Raw genomic sequence first — 27,418 nt, 5'->3', positions numbered from 1 at the left:
AGGAGGTGATCAGTCGTCGGAAGACTGCAGCGAGTCCGAACTGACCCAGTGGCTACAACTGGGCCGTTGGACTTGCGCGGAAGGGACCGACTTGCGCTTAAGAGGCCGCGAGACCTTGGTCCATGGTTTCTTACGAGAAACCTCTTCCGCAGACGAGGAATAAATGGGCTCTCTCGTCTTTGTGTGGGTGGGGCGATCTTGGGTAGATACGCCCGAAACCACGGAGGGAACGTCTGTTCGCTGATTAAAGCCTCTCGAACCCTTTGGTCGTACGACATTGCTTCTCCCCTGGGCTTGGGAGCTTGCAAGAGGTCCCGGACTGGGAGGACGACAGGCACGAACAGACGAACCCTCGGACGCAACACTGTACTGTAACACTTTGTGCCTCGGACGCAACACTGTAACACTTTGCGTATATCACTTCGATTTTCTGATTTGCACTTATTTCTACCTGAAACACGCAATTCTACCCTTTATTAAAAGGTAGTAATTGCGAAATTAGTCGTATAATGCAAGCTCATAATACCAGCAAAAAACAGAAAACATATTTAAGATAAATCAGTGGCTGGGAAAGAGACTAAACACTAGTTCGTATAACTACGTTTTCAATCTCTCACCGCACATAGCCTGGGGACGAGAATAAAAACCTAAAAACGTTTTATTCTTCCTCCCTGTACAGGGACTAGGGACGAGAGTAACACGAGAACAACGTTACCCGCTTGAACGGAACGTTTACTCTCCTCTCTCTCCCTCCGTCTCTATCTCTCTCTCTCTTTCTCTCTTGATTTCGCACCTAAGAGAAGAGCCCAATTATATATCGTCAAAAAAAATATGTTAATTGACTAAAGGAAAAAAAACTGAAAGGATTTTCAAATAAAAAGTTCCTTTAAATTAGAATTTAAAACATTTAAGCTAAGAAAGAATGAACAAAACGTCAGAATCGATTTACTCTTACTGCAAAGTGAAACCGTGATACACTCTCTCTCTATCGTAACGATAGAGCGCACGTTGAACGTCCTGAACGTCAACAACTGCGTAGCATAAAAAACTAAACGTTAGTTCATCTTTGAAAACAGTACGAAGACTATCAAAGAAAAGCTTTCATAAAATATTACATTTACAAAGTTTTAAATCCTTAGCTCTTTAAAAGCTAATTACGATATAAAGGGCTCAACGTTGATTAACTTCGGTTTCCAAGTTAGGACCGCCTACTCTCAGGAAAGGTCTATATAAACAAAACATTAAAATTATTTTATATGTTTATAATAAATGGAAAGTTAATCGAAGAGGCCTAATAAAGGCGGAGAGATATAAAATATATAGAGGAAAATCTATAACGTGATATAATTACTAAAAGCCTAAACATACTTCCGTCTAAAGGAAGGGTCGGCCATTTAAAAGTGAAAGAAAGTCCATACTATCTTTGTCACCATAATTAAATCTATCCAAAACGAGTTCAAGTTTTGAGATGAAGATAAAACACCTGCATAGCGAAAGCTCAAAACTAGAATAGTGTACTTCACCAATAGTTGTGAAAACAAATCCAGTTAGCACAGCGAATTAGGTCTTGCCGGTAGCCCGACAGAGAGAAAATTGAGTTCAGTGTTTACATTGAGTACTGAGTACCTGCCCGACAGATGGCGCTGTTGATGTACACCCCCTAACTGTATAGCGATCGCTGGCGGATTTTTAATGTAGAGTTTTCTGTCGAGCAACAGAGTTGCAGCTTATATAATCACCGGCTAAGTTTAATATTGAAAAATAAAAATTATGTGACAAAAAATAGTCCGCAGATGGGAAATGTGTCCACCGAGATAACAGACACAAATTAAGGACTGTGCACTCTCGTCCCCGGCCAACATCAACGGGAGAAAGAGGGAGGCAGCGTAAAAAAATTAACATAATAATTACAATACAGTACTTGGGAGAACTACTCAACCCTCCAGTGGAAAGGGGGTTCCCAGCGGAGAAGAAGCTGAAAAGTTAAATTACAAACAGTTATAATTTCAATTGCTTATTATTACTACTTGCTAAGCTACAACCCCTGCTGGAAAAGCAGGATGTCATAAGCCCAAGGGCTCCAACAGGGAAAAATACCAAAGTGATAAAAGGAAATAAAGAAATATACACTGTAAACTACAAGAGAAGTAATGAGCTATTAAAATATTCTAAAAACAGTAACATTGATAGATTTTTCAGATATAAACTATAAAAACTTCAAAAAACCAACAGGAAGAGAAATAAGATAGAGCAGTGTGCCCGAGTGTACCCTCGAGCTCGAGAACTCTAACCCAAGACAGTCAAAGACCATGGTGCAGAGGCTATGGCACTACGCAAGACTAGAGAACAATAGTTTGATTTTGGAGTGTCCTTCTCCTCGAATAGCTGCTGACAGAGCCAAAGAGTCTCTTCTACCTTTACCTAGAGGAAGGCAGCCACTGTACAATGAGTGCAGTAGTTAACCCTCTTGAGCGAAGACGAATTGTTTGGTAATCTAAGTGTCAGGTGTATGAGGACAGAGGAGAATGTGGAAAGAATAGGCCAGACTATTCGGTATAAGTGTAGGCAAAGGAAAAATGAAGAAAACCATTCGGAAACACAACCTAACCTGCGAGCTGGAAAGGTGTTCCCCCTGCAGAGTATTCTGCCGGCCACCTACGTAAAGTGAGCGACATTGACCTCGAGAAAAAGCAAGACCGAAGTCAAGCTCTGAGAGGGCCACACTTCCTTCCCCAGTAGATTCTTTCTAAGAACATGTACAGGGGACGGCGACAGTAACAGCTGAACAAAGGAGTATCCAAACAATGGCGATTCCCCTGCGGTGGCGTCCGAGTTACACGGAAGGCCATCCGGCAACAGGATGACCAATGTCAAAGGGAGAAAGATCAGAAGGGAAGGTTCTCTGTTCTTGAAAACCTGCTGTACTACGCTGTCACAAAAACAGCAACATTAACTGTAAAGAAAGCTTATTATATATAAAAGCATTAATAATGTTTTCATATGTATAGAAGAAAACATTTATGAAACAGTTAAAAAGACAAAGATTATTAATGGCAGTCCAAAATAGGCGAGGAGGAAGAGCAGCAACCGGGATCCCTCTGAGTCAAAAGTAAAAGTGAGGCACTGTCACAGTTGTGAGAGTGAGAGGGGTAGCTAGCTAATCCCCGCTAACTAGCAGATTGGGTAGTTAACCATCACTAAATTCTAGTGGCTCGTCCTTTCAGCTTCGCCGAAAGTAACACCCCTATAAATAATGTTGGTTTGTATTTCAGTTACGGAACAAAATATTTGTTAATATTTTTTTCCAATACATTTCCTCCCATACTGTGTATTCTTGTCAACCAGCCTATAATTCATCAGTTTTAATTTTATTTACACTCTTATGTTCCTATTGTTCAATTAACTTGGAATAAAGAAATCTTACCTATAAAGCCTACTGCTCCTCTTTATTTAGGACTCGGTGCAGAGTACTGCGGAGAGAGAGGGTAAACCCAAGATAGGGTATCAAGAAGTTCTGAGGTTCTAGCTGGCTCCCCTTCCCCAGTGTATAATGAAGGGGTGGTGCCCAGTGACCATTTCATTCTTGACCATTTACCTTTTGCCCAGATCTCTGGGTATTTCACCACAACTTTTGTGTAATGAGAAGTTGATGTGTGGTCAGCATTCGGAAACTAGGCAGTCTGCATGCTATATCTGATCACAGTCCGCAAACCCCTACGATGGGGATGCGGTGGAAGGAGCCATTTACACATTAAATAAGCAACGGATTGAAAAGTCAACAAACTTCGATTTCCCTCGGAGACCTTGTTCCTCTATGGGTCCTAGGATGGAACATGTCCCCACGAGGCTGTGTTACAATGCCACTGGGCCAATTTGGCTGGATACACAAATCCTTGCAGAAGGATTAAACTTGGAAGCCTTGGACTTAAATCTCTGCATCTCTATGTGCTGCTGCGACCTAGACACATGTGCGCTTGGGAGCTGGGCACTAGAAGGATACTCATAGTGATCTTGTTAATAGCAGTGCCCTTGCACATTGTCTAGCCTGGTTTACCTGAAAGGAAGGTCTTTGCGAGTTGTGAGTTAGCCATCTTGGTGGTGAATCGCTGAGAACCCTACCTCATGTAATTCCCTTATGACTGGAGCAGCCTTAGGCAAGACAGGTGCCAAAGATGTGGGCCGGGATGTTACTGCTCGGTGGAGTCAAGATTCCAAGCTCTCTTTTCTCCACTTCTTGACCACTGCCTCTACATCCTCTAGTGGAAATAAGGACAAATAAGGACAAAGTCTTTACTGTGGAGGTAATATGGAGAATCTCATAATTCGGTAACAGTTTTTGGAACTTGGGAGAGGACGGCGTCATGTCTCTTTAGAATCCAGTTGGCCACTGATTAGCGGCATTGAAAATCCAGTTGGCCACTGGTTAGCGGCATCGAAAGTCAAGAACTATTGCCTGTAAGGACATGTTTTTAAACACTTAGCACGTGTCGAGTTTCGACATATCTAACATGCTGGCTAAGTAGCCAACTGTCCCTCACCAGTCATCCATCCAAGAGGTAGCCTGAAGAGTAGGATTCACCATCATATCCATGTTTGCAGCATCAGAAAACACCACTGAATGTGCTGCCAAGTTCTCAGTGTTCAAGCCTTGCACCAAGGCTGACACTGCAGAGTCTAAAGGCAGAGGAGAAGGGAAGGAAGGGAAATTTTTAAAGATATAATTCTTCAGAAAGTCTCTTGAGATATTATAATACTTCCTCTGTCTTATGAAAGGAGGAGGAAGAAACTTAGATGATCTCCCAGCCCTTCGTAGCAGAAATCTGTAAATCGACCTTAGAAATTAATCCCACTGCCTACTTTGACTGTGGCAATTCTAATTGAGGTCTGTTAGCTCTAGGAGCACAGCATCATAAGATGTCTATAGACATATGCCTCCCCTTACGAGCCTCGCCGAGTCCATTGACTAATTTAATGCAGATAAAGACCTGCAGGAAGGTCGACTCAAACTCTCCTTCCTCCGCATAAGGAGCCTAGGGCTAGCTGGCTTCAGAACACCCATTGAATAGTCAGTCAGAATTATCTTTCACTCCGAAGCCAGTAACCAGCCAGACTTAGGGTGGGTGGTTGTCATGATCAGGGAGGGCACTGGAGAGTCGTCGCCAGCTTTGTGAGCAACCAAGGCGGCTACTACACGCTGAACTCAATTGTGAAGATAAGATCTTCCAAAAGGACGGTTCTTCAGAAGCGAATTTGCAACCTTCCTCTCACATGCCTTGCTTGTGAAGGAGGAGAGAATATTATAAGCCTCCTCCTAACCTCTAGCCTTCAGAGGCTTAGTGGGGGTTGCACTGGATCTTGTTTTAGTTATGGGGCTGCGATGGATGATGATGTATACAAATATTCGATAGGCAACGGTCCGAGTCAACAAAGTATTTCCCTTTGAGACCTTAATCACATATGGGTCATGGGGTGAAACATGTCCACTGGAGGTGGTTTTACCCGCTTCTTAGGCTTACGAAGCCTCCGAGCCAATTTGATAAGATACACACCCGTATCCTTCCAAAAAGCATTAAACTTGGAGGCTGCTGCAACCTAGACACATGCACGCTTGGGAAATGGCGCTGGAAGGCTTCTTGTAGTGACCTAGCTTACAGCAGCCTATTTCAGTAACGTAGCCTTGGGTCTGAGGAAGTCTGAAAGGGAACTTGGGTGGACACCATCACCTCTCTGGGAATAGTCCCATTCAAGAGAAAAATCCTGTAAAGCAGGCATGGTGATACAAGCCACTTTAAGGACTCCTGCAGCAAGAGTATTGCAAGACAAAGCATCCGCTGCCAGCTGGCGAGAGGAAAGCACCTGCATAACAGGAGTGCGAGCCAATTGATCTTAACCCAAAGAAGGCCACTCACATTGGCAAGACAGGTTCAACTGATCTCAGACGAGCAAGAGCCAAGGGGTGATGTGCTGGGAGCGCAACCACGAGCCTGGATTGTGTCATCTACCTCACTAGGTAGAGCAGGTTCAACAGTATGTGTGAATGATCACAAGGCAAAGATGGTTGCACTGAGATCGCCATGCATATGTTGTACAGTACTGTGCTCTCAACCCAGCTAGGCAAGCGTGGTGGCAATCACATCCGGTGCACTAACACAGGTACCTGTGCATACTGGAGACTCAGTCTCACGAGATCACATTGGAACACTGGGCTGCACGAAAATCACATGAGCGGTTGGCAATGAGCTCCTGGGAGGTCAGATCCAAGTAGCTCGAGCGCACTGGCAAAGAAGCATGGTGTTAATCTGAGCTGCCTGGAGAGATCGACTCTCGGGTATAGACTGCCTTTCGCACTTGCGAGGATGTCTGCCGAAGCTCGGTAAGCTCAGAAGGGTGAGAACAGAAATGCATGTCCTTGCATTGAGAAAGCTCAGCGAGCAAAATCACCCTGAAGGTAACGTGTGCTAAGGAAGCGCATTTACGAGCACTACCCTGAAGATCCTCGGATGGGAGAGGATTTGCTGTGGAGGAATTAGGTCTAGGGGGCACAAGACCAAGCAGAAGGGACTTCTTCATGTCAGCCCTGCACGGGGAAATGCCAAAATCAACACTGCCAGGAACATTAACTCTCCTGCCGTGGCCCTTGAACCAGCACATCCAAAAGTCAGTCCTTAAAAGGGGAACCCAAAAGCCCAAAGACAGCCACAAAGCATCTTGAGATGCAGACTCCCTAAGGGAGGAAGGCTTCGCCATCTCACTAAGGGAAAGGGGAAAAACTTCTTGGCTCTAAGGTTGTCAGAGTAACCATTTAACATGCAACCGCACCAAGTACTGAGAAACTGCAGCAACCCCTATTTTTATTTGGCATTATTGATAATATTCAACATTACGATTTTTTCTTTAATTCTTTTTTTATACTTGTACAATATAGCATATAATCCTTTAGCTGTTGTGTGCATACGCACATTAAACTACAAACGAGTCTAAGCCATGGGCTGAGAGAGAGAGAGAGAGCGCGCACTGTCGTTCCCACAGTGCTGACCTTGGCATGTTGGCAGAGGCTAGTTATTTTCTTTTACTCCATGGGTGTTGTGCTATAAAACTGTGTACTATATTCCTGAATGTTAAAAAAAAATGTAAATTAGATTATCTTACTTCCAGCTATTTTATTGGAATCATTTTTCTTTTATTTCTTTTACATTTTTATCTGGTTTTCTTGACATATCCCATGATTACAACATAGGCAGAACACTGTTTTTCAACACTTGAAATAAAAACTTTAAGAAGAACTATGAATTCGGAAAGACTATGCACACTTGCAGTGCTTTCAATGGAGATAGACATGTAACTTGTCTATCATCCAGAGATCTATCATCCAGAGATCAAAGAGAAGATATGACAAATTCGTAGATAATTTGTATTTTTCCTAACTATACAAACCTTAGCTATTTACATGGAGGTAATTACTTCGGCGTAGCTGAATGACGAGCCATTAGAATTTTAATGAGGGTTTATTACCCCATTGCTAGTTAGGGGGGGTAGGGTGGGGTAGCTTGCTCCCCCCCCCTCACACACACTAGTGAATGCTTCACTTTGCTTAGAGGTAGGACTTATCCCGGGGAACAGGGCTGGCGGGCAAATATGTGTAAATAGCTAAGGTTTGTATAATTAGGAAAAATACAAATTATCTACGAATTTGTCATTTGTTCCATAACTGAAATACAAACCACGTTATTTACATGGGGTGACTCAACCCTTAGGAAGGGAGGTAAGTCCCCGCCATACTGGCTTTGGCTTTGCCCGGGGACTCCATATTCGAGTGTGTAAGTACTCAGGAAATTAGGAGTCCCTGCGCCTCGCTAGCATACTGTGAAACTGCTGCGGCCTACATAAGCTGTGTGCGAAGGTGAGGAAGTGACTCGTCCTAGGAAGTTGACCTGGAGTTCTTCAGATGGAATTCTAGGCTAGGACTCTCCCAATACCACCTCGCCAGGGTATGGGGACATGACAGTATTACACTTAATACTAGGAACACAAGGGAGCATGGTTTACCTGCAGTGGTTTGAGGTCAGCTGTGCAGAGAACCTAGGATGCTGCTTTCTCCAAGGGAGGAGAGGATGAAGAAAAGAATACGGGCCAGACAGATCTTTTCATTCACGAAGACTAAAACCGGGTAACAATGCCCTTAAACCTTCTGCTACTTGTCCATTAAGGAGCCTGAGGTTAGACCAGCTGTTGTGCAGCCACCAAAGGGCCGATAGAGAACGTATCAAGCCTCCTGTGTGTCACGTCTTGCAGGTAGTGGGCCGTGAAGGTGGTCTGACGCTTCCACACCCCAGCTTGCAGGACCTGCGTCACTGAATAATTTTTCTTGAAGGCCAGGGACGTAGCTATGCCCCTAACATCATGCGCTCTAGGGCAACGTGACGGAGAAGGGTCAGGATTCAAGGCCAGGTGTATTACCTTGCGAATCCAGTCTGAGAAAGTATTCCTGGTGACCCTCCTCTTCGTTTTCCCAGTGCTCACGAACAAGGCTTGCACCTGGGAACGAACTGCAGCTGTTCTTTTAAGATACAACCTCAGACTCCTTACTGGGCACAGTAGGAGATGGTCTGGGTCATCTGTTACAGAACGAAGACTCGAAACCTGGAGAGAGTCGAACCTAGGGTCCGGCACTCCCGGATTCTGAGTCTTGGCAATAAACTCAGGGACGAAACTGAACGTTACCTCCCCCCATCCCCTTGAATGGGCGATGTCGTACGAGAGACCATGCAATTCGCTGACTCGCTTTGCCGAGGCCAACACTAGCAGGAACACCGTCTTCCAGGTAAGGTGGCGATCTGAAGCCTGGCGTAATGGTTCGTAGGGAGGTCTCTTCAGAGACCTAAGAACTCGAACCACGTTCCATGGAGGAGGTCTCACTTCTGACTGAGGGCAGGTAAGTTCATAACTTCGTATGAGAAGGGAAAGTTCCAGCGAGGAAGAAATGTCCACTCCTTTAAGCCTGAAGGCAAGACTTAAGGCTGAGCGATAGCCTTTCACTGCCGAGACTGAAAGGCGCATTTCCTCCCGCAAATACACGAGGAACTCCGCTATTGCTGGAATAGTGGCATCGAGTGTAGAGATACCCCTTCCACGACACCAACCACAGAAGACTCGCCACTTCGCCTGGTAGACCCCTGCGGATTACTTGCGCAGGTGTCCAGACATCCTATTCGCAACTTGTTGCGAAAATCCTCTCTCAGTGAGGAGATGCTGGATAGTCTCCAGGCGTGAAGTCGAAGCGAAGCTACGGCTTTGTGGAAGATGTTGGCGTGTGGTTTTTGAGTAGCTCGTGACGTGGAGGGAGTTCTCTCAGAACCTCCGTGAGGAGTTACAGGAGGTCCAGGAACCATTCTGCGTGATGCCATAGCGGAGCTATCAGGGTCATTGATAGATTGACCGATATTCTGGTCTTGTTGAGTACCCTCCTCATCAGACAGAACGGGGGAAAGGCGTACAAATCGATGTTGTCCCACCGTTGTTGGAAGGCATCTTGCCAGAGAGCCTTGGGGTCCGGGACTGGGGAGCAGTACAACGGAAGCTTGTGGTTCAGCGCTGTAGCGAACAGATCCACCGTCGGGGAACCCCACAAAGTCAGGACTTTGTTGGCTACTTGAGGATCCAATGACTACTCGGTACTCACTATCTGCGTCGCTCTGCTCAGACTGTCGGCGAGCACATTCCTTCTGCCGGGAATGAAGCGAACCTCTAGTGTGATCGAGTGGATTTCGAACCATCTCAGAATCCCTACTGCAAGATGGGATGGCTGTTCTGAAAAGGTAGCTCCCTGCTTGTTGATATACGCCACCACCGTGGTGTTGCCGCTCATCACCACCACAGAGTGGCCCGCCAGGACTTGGTGGAACTTCTGAAGTGCCAGGAACACGGCCTTCATTTCTAGTAGGTTTATGTGAAGGTACTTTTCTGGTTCAGAACGTGGGCCCCCCACCCTTTCTTTGATGCGTCCGAGAACATCAAATCCGGGGGAAGGACGAGAAGATCCACTCCCTTTCGTAGGTTCTCGTCTGCCACCCACCACTGGAGGTCTGTCTGTTCCGCATAACCCACAGGGACCAAAGTGTCCAGGGAATCGTGTCCTTGATTCCACCGGGACTCGAGTCGCCACTGGAGAGATCTCATTCTGAGGCGACCGTTGGGAACAAGACGGGCCAGGGAGGAGAGGTGGCCGAGGAGACGTAACCACGTTTGGGCTAGGAATTCTTCTCAATTGAGGAAAAGGCCTCGCGACCTTCCTCAGCCTTGCTATCCTGTCGTTTGATGGGAAGGCTTTGTGGAGATTGGTGTCTATGACCATGCCTAGGTATACCAGTTTCTGAGAGGGCTGCAGAGAGGACTTCTTGAGATTTACCATGACCCCTAGATCCTGGCAAAGTTCGAGAAGCTTGTCTCGGTGGCGAAGAAGGGTTGCCACCGAGTCCGCTAGGATCAACCAGTCGTCCAGATAACGAAGGAGACAGATGCCGATCCTGTGAGCCCACGATGATATCAGGGTGAACACTCTGGTGAACACCTGAGGGGCTGTAGAGAGACCGAAACACAGCACCTTGAACTGGTAGATCTTGTTGTCTATGCAAAATTTTAAGTACTTCCTTGAAGACGGATGGACTGGGTTCTGGAAGTACGCATCCTTCAGGTCCAGTGTACACATGAAGTCTGACCTGTCTGCCGTCTCCATACTGAACGGAGTCTGTTTGACAAACCCATTCAGGGTTGAGAGGTCAATGACTGGTCTCCAGCCTCCAGACGCCTTCTTTACAAGAAAGAGTCGACTGTAGAAGCCTGGGGACCCGTCCACTACCTATTGGAGAGCGTCCTTCTTCAACATGGTCTGGACTTCTGCCTGGAAGGCCTGCCCCCTTACTGATCCCATAGTAAGGGAGCTCAATGACACTGGATTCGCTGTCAGGGGAGGTAGAGAAGCTGTGAACGGGACGCGATAACCCTGACCGATCACGGAAATCGTCCAGGTATCTGCCCCGAGTTCCTGCCACCTTGCCGCGCAACTTTGTAGGCATCCCCCCACTGGTGGACCTGCAGGGGGACTGCCAATCCTAGCGTCTACGGCCTCGGCCGTTTCCTCTAGGGTTCTTACCTCCCCTGGAGGACTTTATGCTCCTTCTGCTCTTGGCAGGAAAGGGCTTAGACACCTTCGGCTTTGCTGCTGTCGTCGTCTTTGTGTCCTTAGCTGGACAGGGCTGTTGGGCTGCTAGAGGTTTGTAGGGGCTTGATGTCAGGGCCCTATGGATGAGGGAATCCTGGTTGGACTTCCTCCACCTCTCAGCGGTTAGCTCCAAGTCCGTAGACTCAAACAAACTCTTACCGAGCATGGAAGAGTGTCTGAGCCTGCTAACATCCGAACTGGGGACCTTCTGGTGGAATTTCTCAGCCACTGCGTCCTGTCGTTTGAGAATCGTGTTGGCCCACAAGCTTGAGACTTGGTGGACCAGAAACTCAATGGTACGCATGCCTGAGAGCAAGAATGTCTCCAGTGCCTTCCTGGTGCTTTCTTTGGACAGGTCCTCAGACCGCACCAGGATGCCCAGAGACCCCAGCCAGATGTCAAGCCACGAAGTTGCCTGCATGGCCCACTTCGCCACCTTCTCCTGGCTTAGGATCTCAGTAGCTGAATAGGACGTGCCGGTTGGAGTCTCTCTCTAGAGGGACTCCCCCAGTGAGTTCTTCCACGGAGTGGTGAACTGGAAGACCCAAACAAGTCTCCTCAAGGATCTCAAAATACCTCCTCTGATGGACTCGAGGAGGAGGGAGGAGCTTGTTACCAGCGCTGGATCTACTGGAGGAGGCAAGCTCAGAGAGCTGGCCCTCGACCTTGTCTCTGGCACTCTTCATCCCTTGTGACCAGGGCAAAGCTGCACTGGCCCTAGAGGGTTTCTGGGTGCCGTGTCCTTACCCTCACGAGGAGGAATCTCTGGGTCTGGAATCCCGTTGAGGTTCCTCATGAGGGTCAGAACTTGCCAGAACGTGTGTTCTGACTCTTGGTGCTCTCCTCCTGAAGGACTGGCAGCAAAGTCTCCTGTCCCCAGTGGCTCTTCTTGGGGGGACTCGTGAACATCCTCCGAAGGTCTAGCTGGCTCCTGTCTGATCCTAGCCGACGACTTGGGAATCGTCTTAGTCCTTCGGTTCCCTCCTGGGAGGGATACAGGACTCGAGTAACGATGGATGCAGGCTCTTTTCCACCCATGGACGAAACGACTTCTCAGGGAGAGGCGGAGTTTCCCCCACTGGTGTGATAGGGGAATGGTCCGGCTCGTCCAACTCTCCTGAGGATGGGTAATCCTCATCCGCAGGGGAGGGAGAGAAAGTCTGGGGGGGAGAAGGAGCCTTGCGTAAGGATTTGAGAGGAGACAGGATAGCCCTCGGAGATGCCTCCACGGAGGGGACTCTACTCTCTTCCTCTTCAGGGGGGGAGGCAGCCGCCACTGATTTGTGACCTGAGTCAGAGAGCACAGGCTTCATAGCCTGCATAAGAGCTCTGACTAGGGTCCCGAACCAGGGCTGCTGGCTGACAGTCGCGCTGTCAGACACTCCCTCTGGAGGGTAGGGGATCGTTTGATCCCTTGGAGGAGTTGACAAACGAGGGTTCGCCTGATGAGAAGCTGAAATGAGAGAGTCCTTAGACCTGTCCGGGAACTGTCCCTCCTCCGGCGAGCGCGCTGTTCTGCGCTTGTGGGGAGGGGAACGAGATGATGACCTGTCAGCCTGACGACGATCGCGCTGGAGGTCGCGCACGAAAGGATCGTGCGCCATAGGAATTTCGCACTCGCGCGGGCGTGCAAGGATGGTGGCGAGGGCGAGGTGGCGCGCAGGCCATGGCGTGGGAGCGATGGCGCGGGCGCGCGTTGGAGATGGCGAGGGCGTGTGGCACGCAGGAGCTGGATCGTGAGGAGGGGTTGAAGGCTGGATGCGAGGGCGTGCAGTAACCTGATGCGGTACTGTCGGGCGCGAGTGAGCAGTAGCGCGTATCTGGAAGTACTGGGCGAGAGCTCGAGTGCGCAGCCTCGTGATAGCACGAGGGTGGTTCTGCGCGTCAAGGGTGAGCGCTGAGCAGTCTGAGCAGGAATGTTAACCTGAGGAGACCGTGGGCGCGCTGGGCGCGCAGGGGATCGTGGGCGCGCATCAGGATATGGGCGCGCATCAGGATATGGGCGCGCAGGTGTGCGCTGCTGCGATGGGTGTGCCGGGCGCGCAATCGGATTAGGGCGCACAGGTGTGCGCTTTTGAGTTGCATGGGGCGCCTCGAGAGCAACTGGAACCTGGCGCGCAACTGGAACATCGCGCGCGACTGGAGGAGCACGTACAGGATTGCGCAGTCTGGAAGGAGAGTCCAGAGGTACCTGTGAGCGCCCGAGCGCTAACTTAAGCACCTTCTGGACTGCGCGCTGAGATATAGAAGCTCGTTGGCGAGTGCGTGTGCGCTGTATCAGGAACTGCGCGCGATGGGCGTGCCTCGCGCCTAACTCCCGAAGGGTGCTGCGAGTCTAGAGGTACCTGTGAGCGCCTGTGCGCTAACCTAGGTGCCTCTTGGACTGCGCGCGACGTGGCAGGAACCGGTGGGCGCTGGGGCGCAGGTGGGTGCGTATGCGCAGGTGAGCGCTGGCGCGCTAGATCAGGAACTGCTGGTGGGCACCGGGGCGCAGTAGGTTGTGGGCGCGCAGGGGAACCCTGGCGCATAACAGGGACAGGTGCGCGCACGCGCGCAGGTGAGTGCTGTGGCGCTAAGTCTGGAACGGCAGCAGCAGCATGAGGGCGCACAGGTTTAACCTGCCGCTTAAGGGTATGAGGCGCAGTTTTGCGCTCAAGTCCCTTATGCCCCGAAGGGACCAGTGCCTGCGCAATGGCAGGTTTAGGTGGTGCGTAATGTGCATCAGCATCCTCAAAGGGTGACGGCAGGTCAGCAGGTCTGGAGGGAGACTGGTCACAGGGTCCCGAAGGACGACCTTCCTCCGAAGGGGATCGCGAACGATCTCCGGAGAGGTCTTAGGTGGTAGCTGGCAGGATCGGCGAACGGCGAGTCGTCTCCTCCGCAGAGGACAGTGGGGATGACGAGCCGAAGAGGGGCCTCCTATCTCTCTTGTGAGGAGAAGGAAGACCTCTATGGCGAAGGGGAGGACGAGCTTTCCGCCTTATACACCCAGCGAGCTGACCATCGTAGGGCCTTCGAAGAGGAGTCTCTGTAAGTGAACTCCCCCGAGGGAGAGAATCACCGGCAGGAGAGACCGTAGGACTTAGTTCCTCCCTCGAAAGATGTTCGGAGGAGGAAACTAAGCCTTCAGCTACCTCAGCAACAGGAACAGGGATTTGACTAGACCCACCAGATTCCTCCGTCACAACAACGTCAACGACAGACAGAGGATCTATCCCTGCTGCAGTTGGCGATTGTTTAACAGCTGCACCTAGTTTGATCATGTCAAACAGGGCTTCCCTGGAGGGCAAACCCTGCAGCCCCAAGGAAGCCTAAAGCTATAATAAATCATTGTTATTTACAGACAGAACAATATTTAAATCCTCCTCCGGGGGAGGAGGGGCAGCTGCCTCGCTATGGGAGGCAACTACCTCTCCCGCACCCCGGGATCGGTCAACAGAAATACGGTCTACGCTACCACTCGCCGGCCTCTCGGAAGAGACCGCTCGAGAGGGAGCTTCGGGGAGGAAAGGGCTACAGAAAAAGAAGTCTTGGAATTTTTTCTCTTCAAAGAAGCCTCTGAAGGAGAAATATCCCTTTTAGACTTTTTCTTCCGGCGCCGGGCAAACCTCTTCCACTGGGAGGTAGACCACTCCCTACATTCAACACATACGTTACCGCTATCACACCGTTGGCCTCTACAATGAGGACACAGGGTGTGGGGATCAGTGTCGACCGCCGACATAAAAGTCCCAAAAGGGCGGCCAGGTAGTCCAGGACACGTACGCATGTTCAGTAATAGAGGCCAACTTCAAACACACTGTGAGGAAGAAAAAGCAAAACAGAAAAATGGCAGTCAAAGTGAGGGAGAGAGCAGATAGGTCTGTTATCCGCCCGAGCCAAAAGTAAAGTGAAGCATTCACTAGTATGTGTGAGGGGGGGCGGGTAGCAAGCCACCCCTCCCTACCCCCCGCTAACTAGCGGTGGTAGTAATCCCTCGTTAAAATTCTAATGGCTCGTCATTCAGCTACACCGAAGTAATTACCCCCATGTAAATAGCGTGGTTTGTATTTCAGTTATGGACAAATATCTTTTTGTTCATATCAAAACAAGAAAAATTAACTTCATTTTTATATGAAACAGTAATAATTTAGGTTATAGTAAGTAAAAAATGTTTTATTTTGTTCTTTTAGGATTCCATCAACTTTCCGAATAAATTTTATCATGCCTGTTTGTTTCCTTCAACACTATTAAAACAAAGGCTACAATTTTTGGGGTAGCAGCTACCCCACAGATTTTAGCCACGAGGAGGAGAACCTTGTAACGGCTCCTCCCATATCTTGCCACCAACTTCCCCTCGAAGTGTAAACGTTATGTGGCGTGTCAAGAATACGTCCCGTTATTATACGATATCCTAAAGGCAATCCTTAAGGGTAATCGCGCCAGAAGTTAGAATTCTGGAAACCTTTAGTTTAATTCTCTGGGAATATCCACTGTAGTCATATATACCCTAAGGAAGCTACTAAAGGAACCTTCCATCAGGACGACATGGCCTGAGCCCAATAATAGATTTCCGTTTTTCTTACCTATGAATAGATCAAGGAGACTATAATACTCACACTTAACGACATTATTGCACAAATAAACTTCTATAGCAGGGGGGAAAATGAAGGATACCACCAGCACAAACCATGTAAGAAATTAGAAATCGCCAACGTTCTGGACAAGTATATGGAGGTAAATAATTAGGTAAACATATCTAGGCTCCTTTGTTGTTGGTTGGAACGTACTGGGTCACTAATTAAAATGTGGATAAATACAAGTACGCAATCTAACCTAACCTAGGAGTCATATCCTTAGCTTACCATTAGACTATGTCTCATCCCTGACAAGGTAACAATAAATCATAATTGGTAAATAACAAAATTATCATCAAATCATATTTCGGCCGAGAAAATCTATTTGACAGATACAAACCAACTTTACGCCTATCTCAACCAACTACAATACACACACCCCTAAATCTATATTCTAGTTTCCTTTCCTTCATATTTTTATTCAAGATCTCATAACTACTACTTCATGGTGAAACTGAAATTTTGATACAGTTTTATCCTTGAGCCACTGTACTTCATCCCCCCTTATACTATAATACTAAATATCTGGCTGACCAATCCACCCCTGCCTGGAAAAGGTACTGAATCAACCTAGCTGCTCTAATTCCACTAGGTAAAAAATCAACCTCCTAATAAACAAATTTACCAAAATACAAACAAAACCTGAAAAGTTGAAATATACAGGTAAAACAAATTACTGTAGGACCTAGGATAAGCCTAATCCTACGGAGAGTTGAAACAAAAAACGAGGCAAAACATTAAATTATACAAAATTACTCACAAAGAAAGGGGGCATCGCAAAGCTAGGGTGTACTGTCAACTCTCCAAGAATTCGACTTCAGTCCAGACTCCAGTCCACTGGCAGTGACTCCAACAGTCCAGCTTGATCAAATAGAAAAAAAAGTTTCTCGTTAAATTCGATTTAACGAAATAAAAGAAAAAATAAAACCTCTGCTACACTTTTAACCCCTCAGCATTCTATAAATATAATCTCTCGAACACGTAGAAGAGAGGCTACCTAAACGAGCCTCTTTACTTTCTTTAGTATCATGCTTTTATCATTTGAGCGTTAAATTTAGTAATACCAAACACTAAATTTTCCTAACATTATTATTATTATTATTATTATTATTATTATTATTATTATTATTATTAAGCTACAACCATAGTTGAAAAAGCAGAATGCTATAAGCCCAGGGGCTCCAACGAGGAAGGGAAAACAGTAACATTAAAATAAAGGGCAAAAATAATTATTTTATCAAATAAAAGTATAACATAGAAAGCTCAACGTAGTACTTATCCATTAATATCAGACCGTATCTGATGGTCATATAGATGGATTATATTTGCACAAGTTCGGTATAACAGATTCAAGGCAATGGTTTATGTTCATACAACTCTGCATCCATGTTGTTACACATAGAAAACGAAATAGTATAACCAAAGAAAACGAACCCGACAAATTATGGGTTACTTATCAAATCATCCAATTACAAACGAACTAATCGTACAAATTATATTAAGGATAATAAATCTGCATTTTACCAATAGTACACGGTTAAATGATAAATGTCCTACTTAAAATATACATTCAAAGCTAAACATGAGTAGGCATACCCTCTAGCCATGATAAAGAAGACACATTGATTGATACAAATTATATGAGAGAGAGAGAGAGAGAGAGAGAGAGAGAGAGAGAGAGAGAGAGAGAGAGAGAGAGAGAGAGAGAGAGAGAGAGAGAGAGAGAGAGAGAGAGACCCATTTTGAACCCACATGTAAGGCAGGGAGAATGAAAGGAAGCGAGAAGTTGGAACGGAGGTATATTATAATGGCCAAATGACGCTGCAAGGAGATTCAAATAATGCTTAAGAGTAGGTTACACCGCTTGCGGTACACTGATGGACCTACCTTCAACGGAGAAAGAAGTAATGTACAACAGTAAGCGAAAAACAAGTCTATGATCACTTGCAGGGAAAGGAACCAAATGCACAAAGGAATTATTGAAGCAAAGAATTTCTTAGAACGAAAAATAAGAAAAACAAAAGATACAAAACTTCAATAAATTAAATAAAGGAGATACCAAGTCTTTCAGCTTAGGCCTACTAAACAATAATTGCAAGAAGTATATACTGAAGTTTTAAAGGCTCAACTTCATGACCATAAAGAACATTTCTTAATTTTGTCACAGCCAGGATACAATTTCTTAAATACTATCAAGTGGATGTTAATAGTATAGGAATGTAACAGATAAGATTGCGATTAATTACTCAAAAGTCGGAGATAAGAAAATCTAATACGACGAAAGATTTTGTCCAACAATTTAAGAGGAGAGTCTACTGTTGAAGACCAAAGAGGGATATCATATGTTGACCATGGCAGTATAAATTAGTAAAATTTCCAGAGGCTTTGCATTTATTTTAGGGAAAAGATAGGCCGCCTTTCAACAGGATTTAACTTTATACCCAAAACTGTTATACCCCAAACTTTGCTCCAGGTAGGCTTACTATGTATTAATTTAGGTCAAATGTTTGGTTACATATTTTATCAATTTAGGTTAAATATATGTTTATATATATATATATATATATATATATATATATATATATATATATATATATATATATATATATATATATATATATATATATATATTCAAGAATAATAAAATGTAAGAACCATAATGTAGTGATTTCTATATCATGGAGTATAAGTTATTTGACAGTACAAGTCCTCGTGAATTAGTGACAAAACTATGATAATGAAATTCATATGGAAAATTATGCACTTTCTATCAGTGAATGTAGGTTGGTTTATATTCTAATTACAAAAATATCATTAGACAAGAAATGCATGAACGAGTAGGCTATAAGTCACTTATTTAAGTAACAGAATGGCAATGTCATTGTCACCCATGCATTACACACACACACACACACACACACACACACAAAGTTTTGGTTCGAATCCTGGCCTAGGGTAGATGATTTAATACACGTGTGTGTGTAATCAGGAATTCATCACTAGGGGACTTAACGCATCTTTAATGTTACAACTATAAAACAAAGACAAAATAACATTAATTTGGACCTCTAGTTAGGACAAAATCAATCCTAAACTGAACGGAAAATATCCTTATCAGTACTTGCCTCTATAACCAATTAAATGAAACAAAAATGTTTAATATAAAACAAATCCTAAAAGTAATAAAAAAGTATAAAACACAAGACCATTTGGGTATATATTTGTAAATAAATGAAACTTTTATCTTTCCCAACTAATAGAAGTCTTCGCTCTTTTCTTGGGTCCTTCCTCGTTTGTCAACCTCTTTCCGAAAATTATAAAAAAAAGAAGGAAAAAAAGTAGGGTGCAGAGTGCCATCACGTTTTCAATATAGCGAAGATGATGACCAGTCCACTCTCCTTTTGTTCTTTTGGAACATCTCCCAACTATCCAGACTTCCTTACCTCCCTCCCGAATCCCTACACCCAACAACTGACTGTGCCTTTTAACTTCTAAAATATAAAAGCTATGAAAACTTAGGCGAAAACATTAATTAAATTGAAGTTAATAATATGCATCTTGGGTTCAATTCTAAACTTAAAAAATTAAGTTTTATTTATAATGGAAAGTATTTTACTCCCTTTGTAAATAGAGTTCAAGAACATTATGTAATGCAATCGTATTTTACCACAAGACGAGAGAGAGAGAGAGAGAGAGAGAGAGAGAGAGAGAGAGAGAGAGAGAGAGAGAGAGAGAGAGTTATATAATAAAAACATACATAAAACAATCTTGAGTAGTTAATCTTCATAATCTTGTAAGGATGATCCAAATTACAAGCATAGCCTACCAACTAATGCGTTTTTCACCGTCACTCATTAATATCTACCGTATATTATTCTTACTGTCAGTGATGTCATTTTCAAGCTAAAAAAAAACCAACGAATCTACCACCTTGAATATCTTGCTGGAAATTATTTTTGTATAGATGTGATGAAACAATTAAGTGCATACTACCAAAAATATTGGTGTTTATGAGTATGATATATATTTACACAAATTATCTATTTATCTATCTATCTATCTATCTATCTATCTATCTATCTATCTATCTATATATATATATATATATATATATATATATATATATATATATATATATATATATATATATATATATATATATATATATACACACATCTGAGTGGGGATGCCTTAGCATAGTGAAATGATTTTTGTATCGCCATGATCAGCAAAGCTGTACAAGTCAGGGTCTCCCATACTGGGTTGGTTTGCTGTGTGCGATCAGACCACAGTCTCCCACTATCAGCAATCCGCAGTGGCCAGCGGTGAAGAAAATGGCCAAACCCTAAACATGATTACGGACACATCTGTGGTCTTTATCCTGCAATGCTAGCAACGGCTGAAGATTATGATATATACATCATGTATAACTATAAGCCGATGTTTACATATATATATATATATAATTATATATATATATATATATATATATATATATATATATATATATATATATATATATATATATATATATATATATATATATATATATATATATATATAATCTTTCCCATTTGTGATATGCTTTTTGTATCGCCGTGATCAGCAAAGCTGTACTAATCATGGTGACCCCTACTAAGTTGGTTTGCTGTGAGCAGTCAAATAAAAGTTTACAAGGAGAGAAATTGAAAAGAGTTGAAAATTTCAGGTATTTAGGATCAACAGTTGCAGAGGATGGTGATCTGGGGGCAGAAATAAACCACAGATTTCAAGCAGGATGGAAGAATTGGAAAAAAAAGTGCGTGGAGTACTATGCAAAAGGAGAATAGGGGTTAAGTTGAAAGGTAAAGTACAACAGGACAGTTGTGAGACCGGCAATGATGTATGGAGCGGAGATGTGGGCAATAAAGAAGACAGAAGAGAAGAAGATGGATGTGGCAGAGATGAGAATGTTGAGATGGATGTGTGGGGTGACAAGAAGAGATAAGATACGGAATGAGGTAATTAGGGGTACCATAGGAGTTAGAAAACTATCAGATAAGATCCAAGAAAGTAGACTGAGGTGGTATGGTCATGTCATGAGAAGAGATGAACAGTATATTGGGAGGAGAGTAATGGAAATGGAAGTACAGGGAACGAGAAGGAAAGGGAGACCAAAGCGAAGGTGGGTGGACTGTATCAAGGATGACCTTCGATCAAAGGGATTAAGCGGTGATGAGGTGTGGAACAGAGGTAGATGGGGAAAGGTGACCAGAAACATCGACCCCAAATAGAAGTGGGAAAAGAAGAAGAAGAAGAAGAAGAAGAAGGAGAAGAAGCAGCATCACAAATCTGCGGCGGCCTGCATGATTATGAATATGGCCAAATCCTAGATATGAATAAGGACATATCTGAGGCCTTTTGTCCTGCATGTTGACTAGTGGAATAAAAACCTCTGAAATCCTTGTTGTATATATATATATATATATATATATATATATATATATATATATATATATATATGTGTGTGTGTGTGTGTGTGTGTGTGTGTGTGTCTGTGTGTGACTTAATGACAGATGCATACAAACTACACCTGGAAGTTAATTCTATACATTCCTAAAGCAGACAAGAGAAGTTGCACAATGTATCTTCAAGCACCCTGTATTACTAACAACGGTCTTGATGAATGTTGAGTTGCTTTGGAGCCAGCGTCAAATTATGCCGATGAAGCAGGAAGGGAGGGGGGGGGGTGAGGTCAATGCCATTATAGCTACGGAAGATGAGACAGGAGGCACTGGGTTTCTAACTCGATTAACTAGGGGTGCCATCCCCTGGAAGGAGAGAGAAGAGGCGGTTCCCTGTCTACCGAACCCTTTTCTAGCAGGTTGTTCTGGGAAGGCCCCAAAGGGTCCTCGACGTCGTTTCGTCTTAGTTACCCGCCTATGGTTGTTCGTAATGTCATTACAGGGGAAACTGCCACACGCCTTCTTCGTAACAAGGGAATGCGTAGCCAATGTTGATATAACAGAAACTGGTTCCAAGGGCGTAACGTTTTAATATCAACACACATTCTTTTCTCGACCTTGCTATCATTTACTGGGTATTCCATTATCATTTTGAGTAAATTATTTTCAAACTTTAAATGAAAATAAAGCTTTACAACCATACAGAAAGGATAGAAGGGTCTAAAAAAGTATAAAATAATAGACATCTGTAAATGACAGAGGCATTATAAAAATATACAGATTCATCAAGAAATGCTTAAATGGACAACTAAAACTAATAATAAAGATACGAAGGAATCTTTTCTTAGAAGACTAAAAAATGCTGGTAAAAAAAGTCCATTTATCAAAGGCAACAGTTACTGACGTGAATTTCAAAGGGCACTTGTCGGCTACTGAAGGCAGTTACTAAGGGCACTTCACGGTTATTGCAAGTGGAAATGAAAGCAGAATGAAGTCCAAATGACAGATGAGTAATACGGAATTAAAACATCAATGAAAGACCTAGGAAATATACAATTATATGATTATATAACTAGATGAAATTTGGATTGCAATGAGCTTTTGTAATAAAGCACCGATGAAGTTTCTCTGTGCCAGGATCCATACAGTGACGTACTACAAAATTCCGAAAGAACCCCAATAAACAAAGATGGGTACACTTTACATCTGTGAAACTCTTACAGTCTTAGTACTAGCCATCGTCCAGTCTTTCTTGCCTTTGACCTTATATTGTAAAATGGAGCTAAATAAGGATTCATTGGTCAGAGTTTTGGGAGAGTGTCCTTGTTGCAAGGGTGGAGAATGGCAATCTCGATCCTCTCTTATATTACAATCTAATTTTTCTTAGTTTCATGGTATGGATGAAAATTTCAGGATGAACCAACTTCAGATTATTTCTCACAATAAAAATTATATCAAAATCTCCATTGAAAGAAAGGGTCATGCAAATGCTTGTGGGAGGAGAATCTCTCTCTCTCTCTCTCTCTCTCTCTCTCTCTCTCTCTCTCTCTCTCTCAAACGTTTTTTGATGGAAGCTAATATTAACATACAGCACGAAGTCTAATGAACAAGTTCTGTGTATCAAGGTCTCGACTATGGGTAAATTCCTTAAAGTATCCAATTTAATTATGCAATTTAAGGTTTAACAGGAGTAATTTTGAGTGAATTATATTAACATGATCCTTAACAGAATTTAGTTCTGTTCCGGCGCTAGTTAGTTTAATACTTGAGCCAAAAACCTGACTATTTCCTATTACTTGATTCGAAAGGCAATCTTACTAATATAGCAAAAAATGATGACTAAAATATGCTATTTCAGATAATACCACAAACATCAGTGATAAAAATCTAAACGCGCAGAACTGCAATATGAACAAATATAGCTTCTATAAACATTAAAAAAAAAAAAAAAAACAATGACAGGTTTTAAGAAATGTAATAGACAACTTGGTGAACTACCAGCTCTCTAATGAAAATTATTCTTAGATTTGCATTAGATATTTCTTGTATCAAACAGTATATAAATAAAGGCAAAATAGGTTGCGAAGAACCACCCCATAGCAAATGAGACTTAATTATACTACAATAGATTGAATCTATGAATTTGCGAAGCCATTCAGTGTCTAAATGCAATTGGGAAAACACAACATTTGCAAAATGAAGTTAAGATAAGGTGGACAGCAAGACGGGGAAAGGAAGTGGCATTGTAAGCAAAGTAGAGCTCTAGAACACTAAGGAACGGCTACAAAGACCTTAGCAATGATGATAGTGCACAGCGTAGAGATGCACTACTAAGCCTTTAGGACCTATGGGATAATAATATCAGGAGAGCTGAGGGCCGGATTCAATGATTTCTATTTTTTTTTATTTTCCCCAAAAGTAGTGGTTCTATAATTACTCATATTTCTTATATAAGCCACTTTGGACTGAGGTCGCAGGTTACATATCCTCCTACAACCAGGCTACAACCTACTACAACCAAGAGGCACATATTCCCCTTTTTTATCTTTTAAGTAGGATTCAACATTCTAAACTTCATATGAAGCAATTCTAACTATTCAAGACAAAGGAAGATCTGACAGGACATGCTTATGGATTATTTCAATCTATCCCAAACCTATACCTAACCATATTGCCTATCCTATCATCCTATCTCCTCTCCTTTCAGCGTGGAAATTCAAGTAAGTCCCTCCTACACACAAACCAAACAACCACTACCTCCTCCTCCCTCGGTCTTCTGAGCAACCAGGAAGTCATCAGTATGTAAACCTCGAAGCCGGCTTCATTGCTTCTCTAACTTACAGGGTCAGGTTGGTGGTCTTCGGCTTCGTGATGGATCCAAGAAGAGCTTCAACCACTTTGCATAGATTCATGGAGGATATCACGCGGCCTTACACCGAACTGTCGGGCCGACCAACCTCGGGGCCTTACACCCCTTACCCTACCCTACCTAACTCTGCCAAGACGGCCCCTCGTCCGCCTCCCTCCCCCCAAGAACCTCAACTATTTCCTTCCAAGGAGCCTCTTTGCTCAGGGCCCGCAACCTCACAAATCCCAGTCCTTAACTGGCCAAGATTTATAACAGTTGCCCCGTTAGGGAGGGATGCCCTACCATCTCCTACATCCAGACTTCTCAAGGAGTTGTTATTCTTCATTTGCTTTACAGCTTCGGCAATTTTTGCAACAAATTCTTGGACAGGGAATGCTGTTTGCATTTCCAACCAGTATCCAGTTGAGAGTTCAATTCATATAAAAAGATGGTAGCCTAAGGGTAAATTTCATGTAAACATGAGCGTATAGAAAACTAAACTAAAGACAAAAATCTCGATCACAACCAAATAGCTTTTGTTGTACCCATATTTTAAGTATCAAATTAATAAGATGAACAAATATAATAAGTAACGGAAAGGGGACGAATACTAAACAGAATATACCGTGAATATTCATCATCTTGCACAATCTTTATGGGATACCTTTAAGACTCAATGAATGATATTTATCAATTTCCTCTATTAGTAGAAGAGGACATTCTTATACAGTTACATAAAGTTTTATTTACACGAGGAAAGTATCGTTCAATATATGGCTGAAGAGTATGAAAGAACATTCTCGAATGAATTTCATACTGATTATATACTGGAATTCAGCGGTTTCCTTGTTATTATGTTTTTATGTTGAACAGGCTGAGATAAGTATTTCTATAGTTTATATGATATCTGTTTTGACGATGTTACTGTTTTTTTAGAATGATTTATTGCTAATTTGTTCTCGTCATTTATTTCCTTATTTCCTTTCCTCAGTGGGCTATTTTTCCCTATTGGAGCCCTTGGGCTTAAAGCATCTTATATATATATATATACATATATATATTATATATATAATATATATACATATATATAATATATATACATATATATAATATATAATATATATATATACATATATATATATATATATATATATATATATATATATAAAATTTATATATATATATATATATATATATATTATAAATATTATATATATATATATATATATATATATATACACACACACACACACGTGCGCGCGTGTGAAGGTACCCCTTTCCTACTCTTCCCGTAAGCTAACTTTCGTTTTGACATCCCGATTGCGTATCAATCTCTTAGGGGTCCTGATGAAGGGCAACAAACTCTTTCCTCAGAGCAGTTGTTTGACCAGTTCCTCTCCTCCTGCCGTTCCGCTTCTTGGTCGAATTTCTTGAAGGCGTTTCATGACGACGAAACCCAATTGACCCATTGATCCCTTTGCAATTAAAATATCCTTTTTATAACGACCGTAAGAGGTCTCGTGTCTAGAATTGCCTCTCCTGATGATTATGATGATTTAGATTGACCAGCCTATATACAAGGCGGACCACGGGCCCTTGCGTTGGCAGCCCGTGAGTGGAACAGAGCGTTGGTTGTATCTTTTAAAAGCTGTTACTTGTGTTGGATGACACGAACACTGACGACAGACACATGATGATTGAGGCTGACACAAAATGACGACCGAAGCTGGAGCCCGAAGCTCAAATCTGGGGCGCCGTAAAACAAAAATCTCCGATCACAACCCCTTCCTTCGTCAGTCCTAGATAATTATTTTTCTTATAAGCGGGCACTAGCAGGAAGACATTCAATTGGAGTGTCTCTCCTTAGAGGTTCTTCCTTTTAGAAGAAAACAAAAAACTTCAGATTGAAGAATTTTAGCTTTCTTTGATCCTTCAATATTCTCTACTTCTGTGCAGTTTCCGCTTTATTCTGCACAATCTTTATTTTTGGATCTTCAACATTAGGGACTTTACTTTCTCATTTCAAATCCACACAATCGTGAAGTGATCAACAAATAAATAACTACTTCTCCTTTTCGGATTCTTTATTTCTTCTCTCCCGTTCTCCTTCCTGTCTCCCTCTTCTTACTGTATTTTCTGTCCGAATCCTTTCAAATAAATCCATTATTAGTCTTGAAGATTCTTGTTTAGCATTTCATAACTGCCTTCCTTTTTCCACTTGTCGTTGATTCCTTTTTGACGATGTGTTTTGGTTTTTTTCCAAAGTCGCAGACTCAATAATTCTCATTAAATTTCACCAAAGCATTTTCTGCATCACCCAAATCTTGTTTCCTTTTTAATGGCCTCAGAGGCAAGTCGGTGATAAAATCTTGCAAATTTGGGTTGATCAATAAAACTATTGAAACTATCTTTTTACCTTTTCTAACATCCCTGCTCAAGACGAATAACAATATGGCACCGATTTGGGAATGCACCAGTACTCCACGTCTCTCCTAACAGAGAGACTAAGAATCTTTTGGAGCTCTGACAGGAAAGCATTCAACTTTCCTATTGATGATGAAAGACAAATTGGAGTCGAACAACGAGTTGGGAGAATTTTGAAAACTATTTCAGATTTGGAGCCTATTAGGGATTGCCAAAGGAAGACGTCCTATTGGAGTGCCTCTCCTTAGAAGTCCTGCCTTTTTTAGAGAAAAAAAAATTACTTCAGATTGAAGAATTTTAGATCTTTCTATGGTCCTTCAATATTCTCTACTTCTGTGCATTTTTCGCCTTATTCTGCACAATATTCATTTTTGGATCTTCAACATTAGGGACTAGGGACTTACCTTCTTCTTTTAAATCCGCCATATCGTAAACTGGTCAACAAATAATAACTAGTTCTCCTTTTCGGATTCTTTATTCCTTCTCTCCCGTTCTCCTTACTGTCTCCCTCTTATTCCTGTATTTTCTGTCCGAATCCTTTCAAATAAATGAGTTATTAGTCTTCAAGATTCTTGTTTTCCTTTTCATGACTGCCTTCCTGATTCCACTTGCGGATCCCTTTATGACGAGGTATTTTGGTTTTCTTTCAAAGTCGCTCACTCAACAATTCTCTTAGCTTTCACCAAAATATTTTCTGCAAAACCCAAATCTTGTTTCCTTTTTAATAGCCTCATGGTGAGTGTGATAAAACCTTGGAAATTTGGGTTGGTTAATAAAACAATCAAAACAATTTTTTTTTTTACCTTTTCTAACATTTCTGCTTGAGACGAATGACAATTTGAAGCCAATTTGGGAATGCACAGGTATT

The 27,418-nt window shown here is 43.1% G+C and overlaps 1 long non-coding RNA gene across 2 annotated transcripts in view; it reads right to left on the bottom strand.

Annotated features, from left to right (window-relative positions):
• Window positions 1–27,418, bottom strand: part of LOC137615395 (uncharacterized) — a 65,897-nt gene that overhangs the window by 31,660 nt on the left and 6,819 nt on the right. For both annotated transcript variants that reach the window (XR_011039233.1, XR_011039234.1), the window contains exon 2: window positions 16,595–16,695. This is a non-coding gene — a long non-coding RNA (uncharacterized lncRNA). The remainder of the gene's footprint in view (window positions 1–16,594; window positions 16,696–27,418) is intronic.

This window comes from Palaemon carinicauda, chromosome 21 (genome assembly GCF_036898095.1).
Source record: "Palaemon carinicauda isolate YSFRI2023 chromosome 21, ASM3689809v2, whole genome shotgun sequence".
Taxonomy (NCBI): domain Eukaryota; kingdom Metazoa; phylum Arthropoda; class Malacostraca; order Decapoda; family Palaemonidae; genus Palaemon; species Palaemon carinicauda.
Note: the sequence above shows the minus strand (reverse complement) of the source record. Positions and strands in the feature narration are given on the sequence as shown.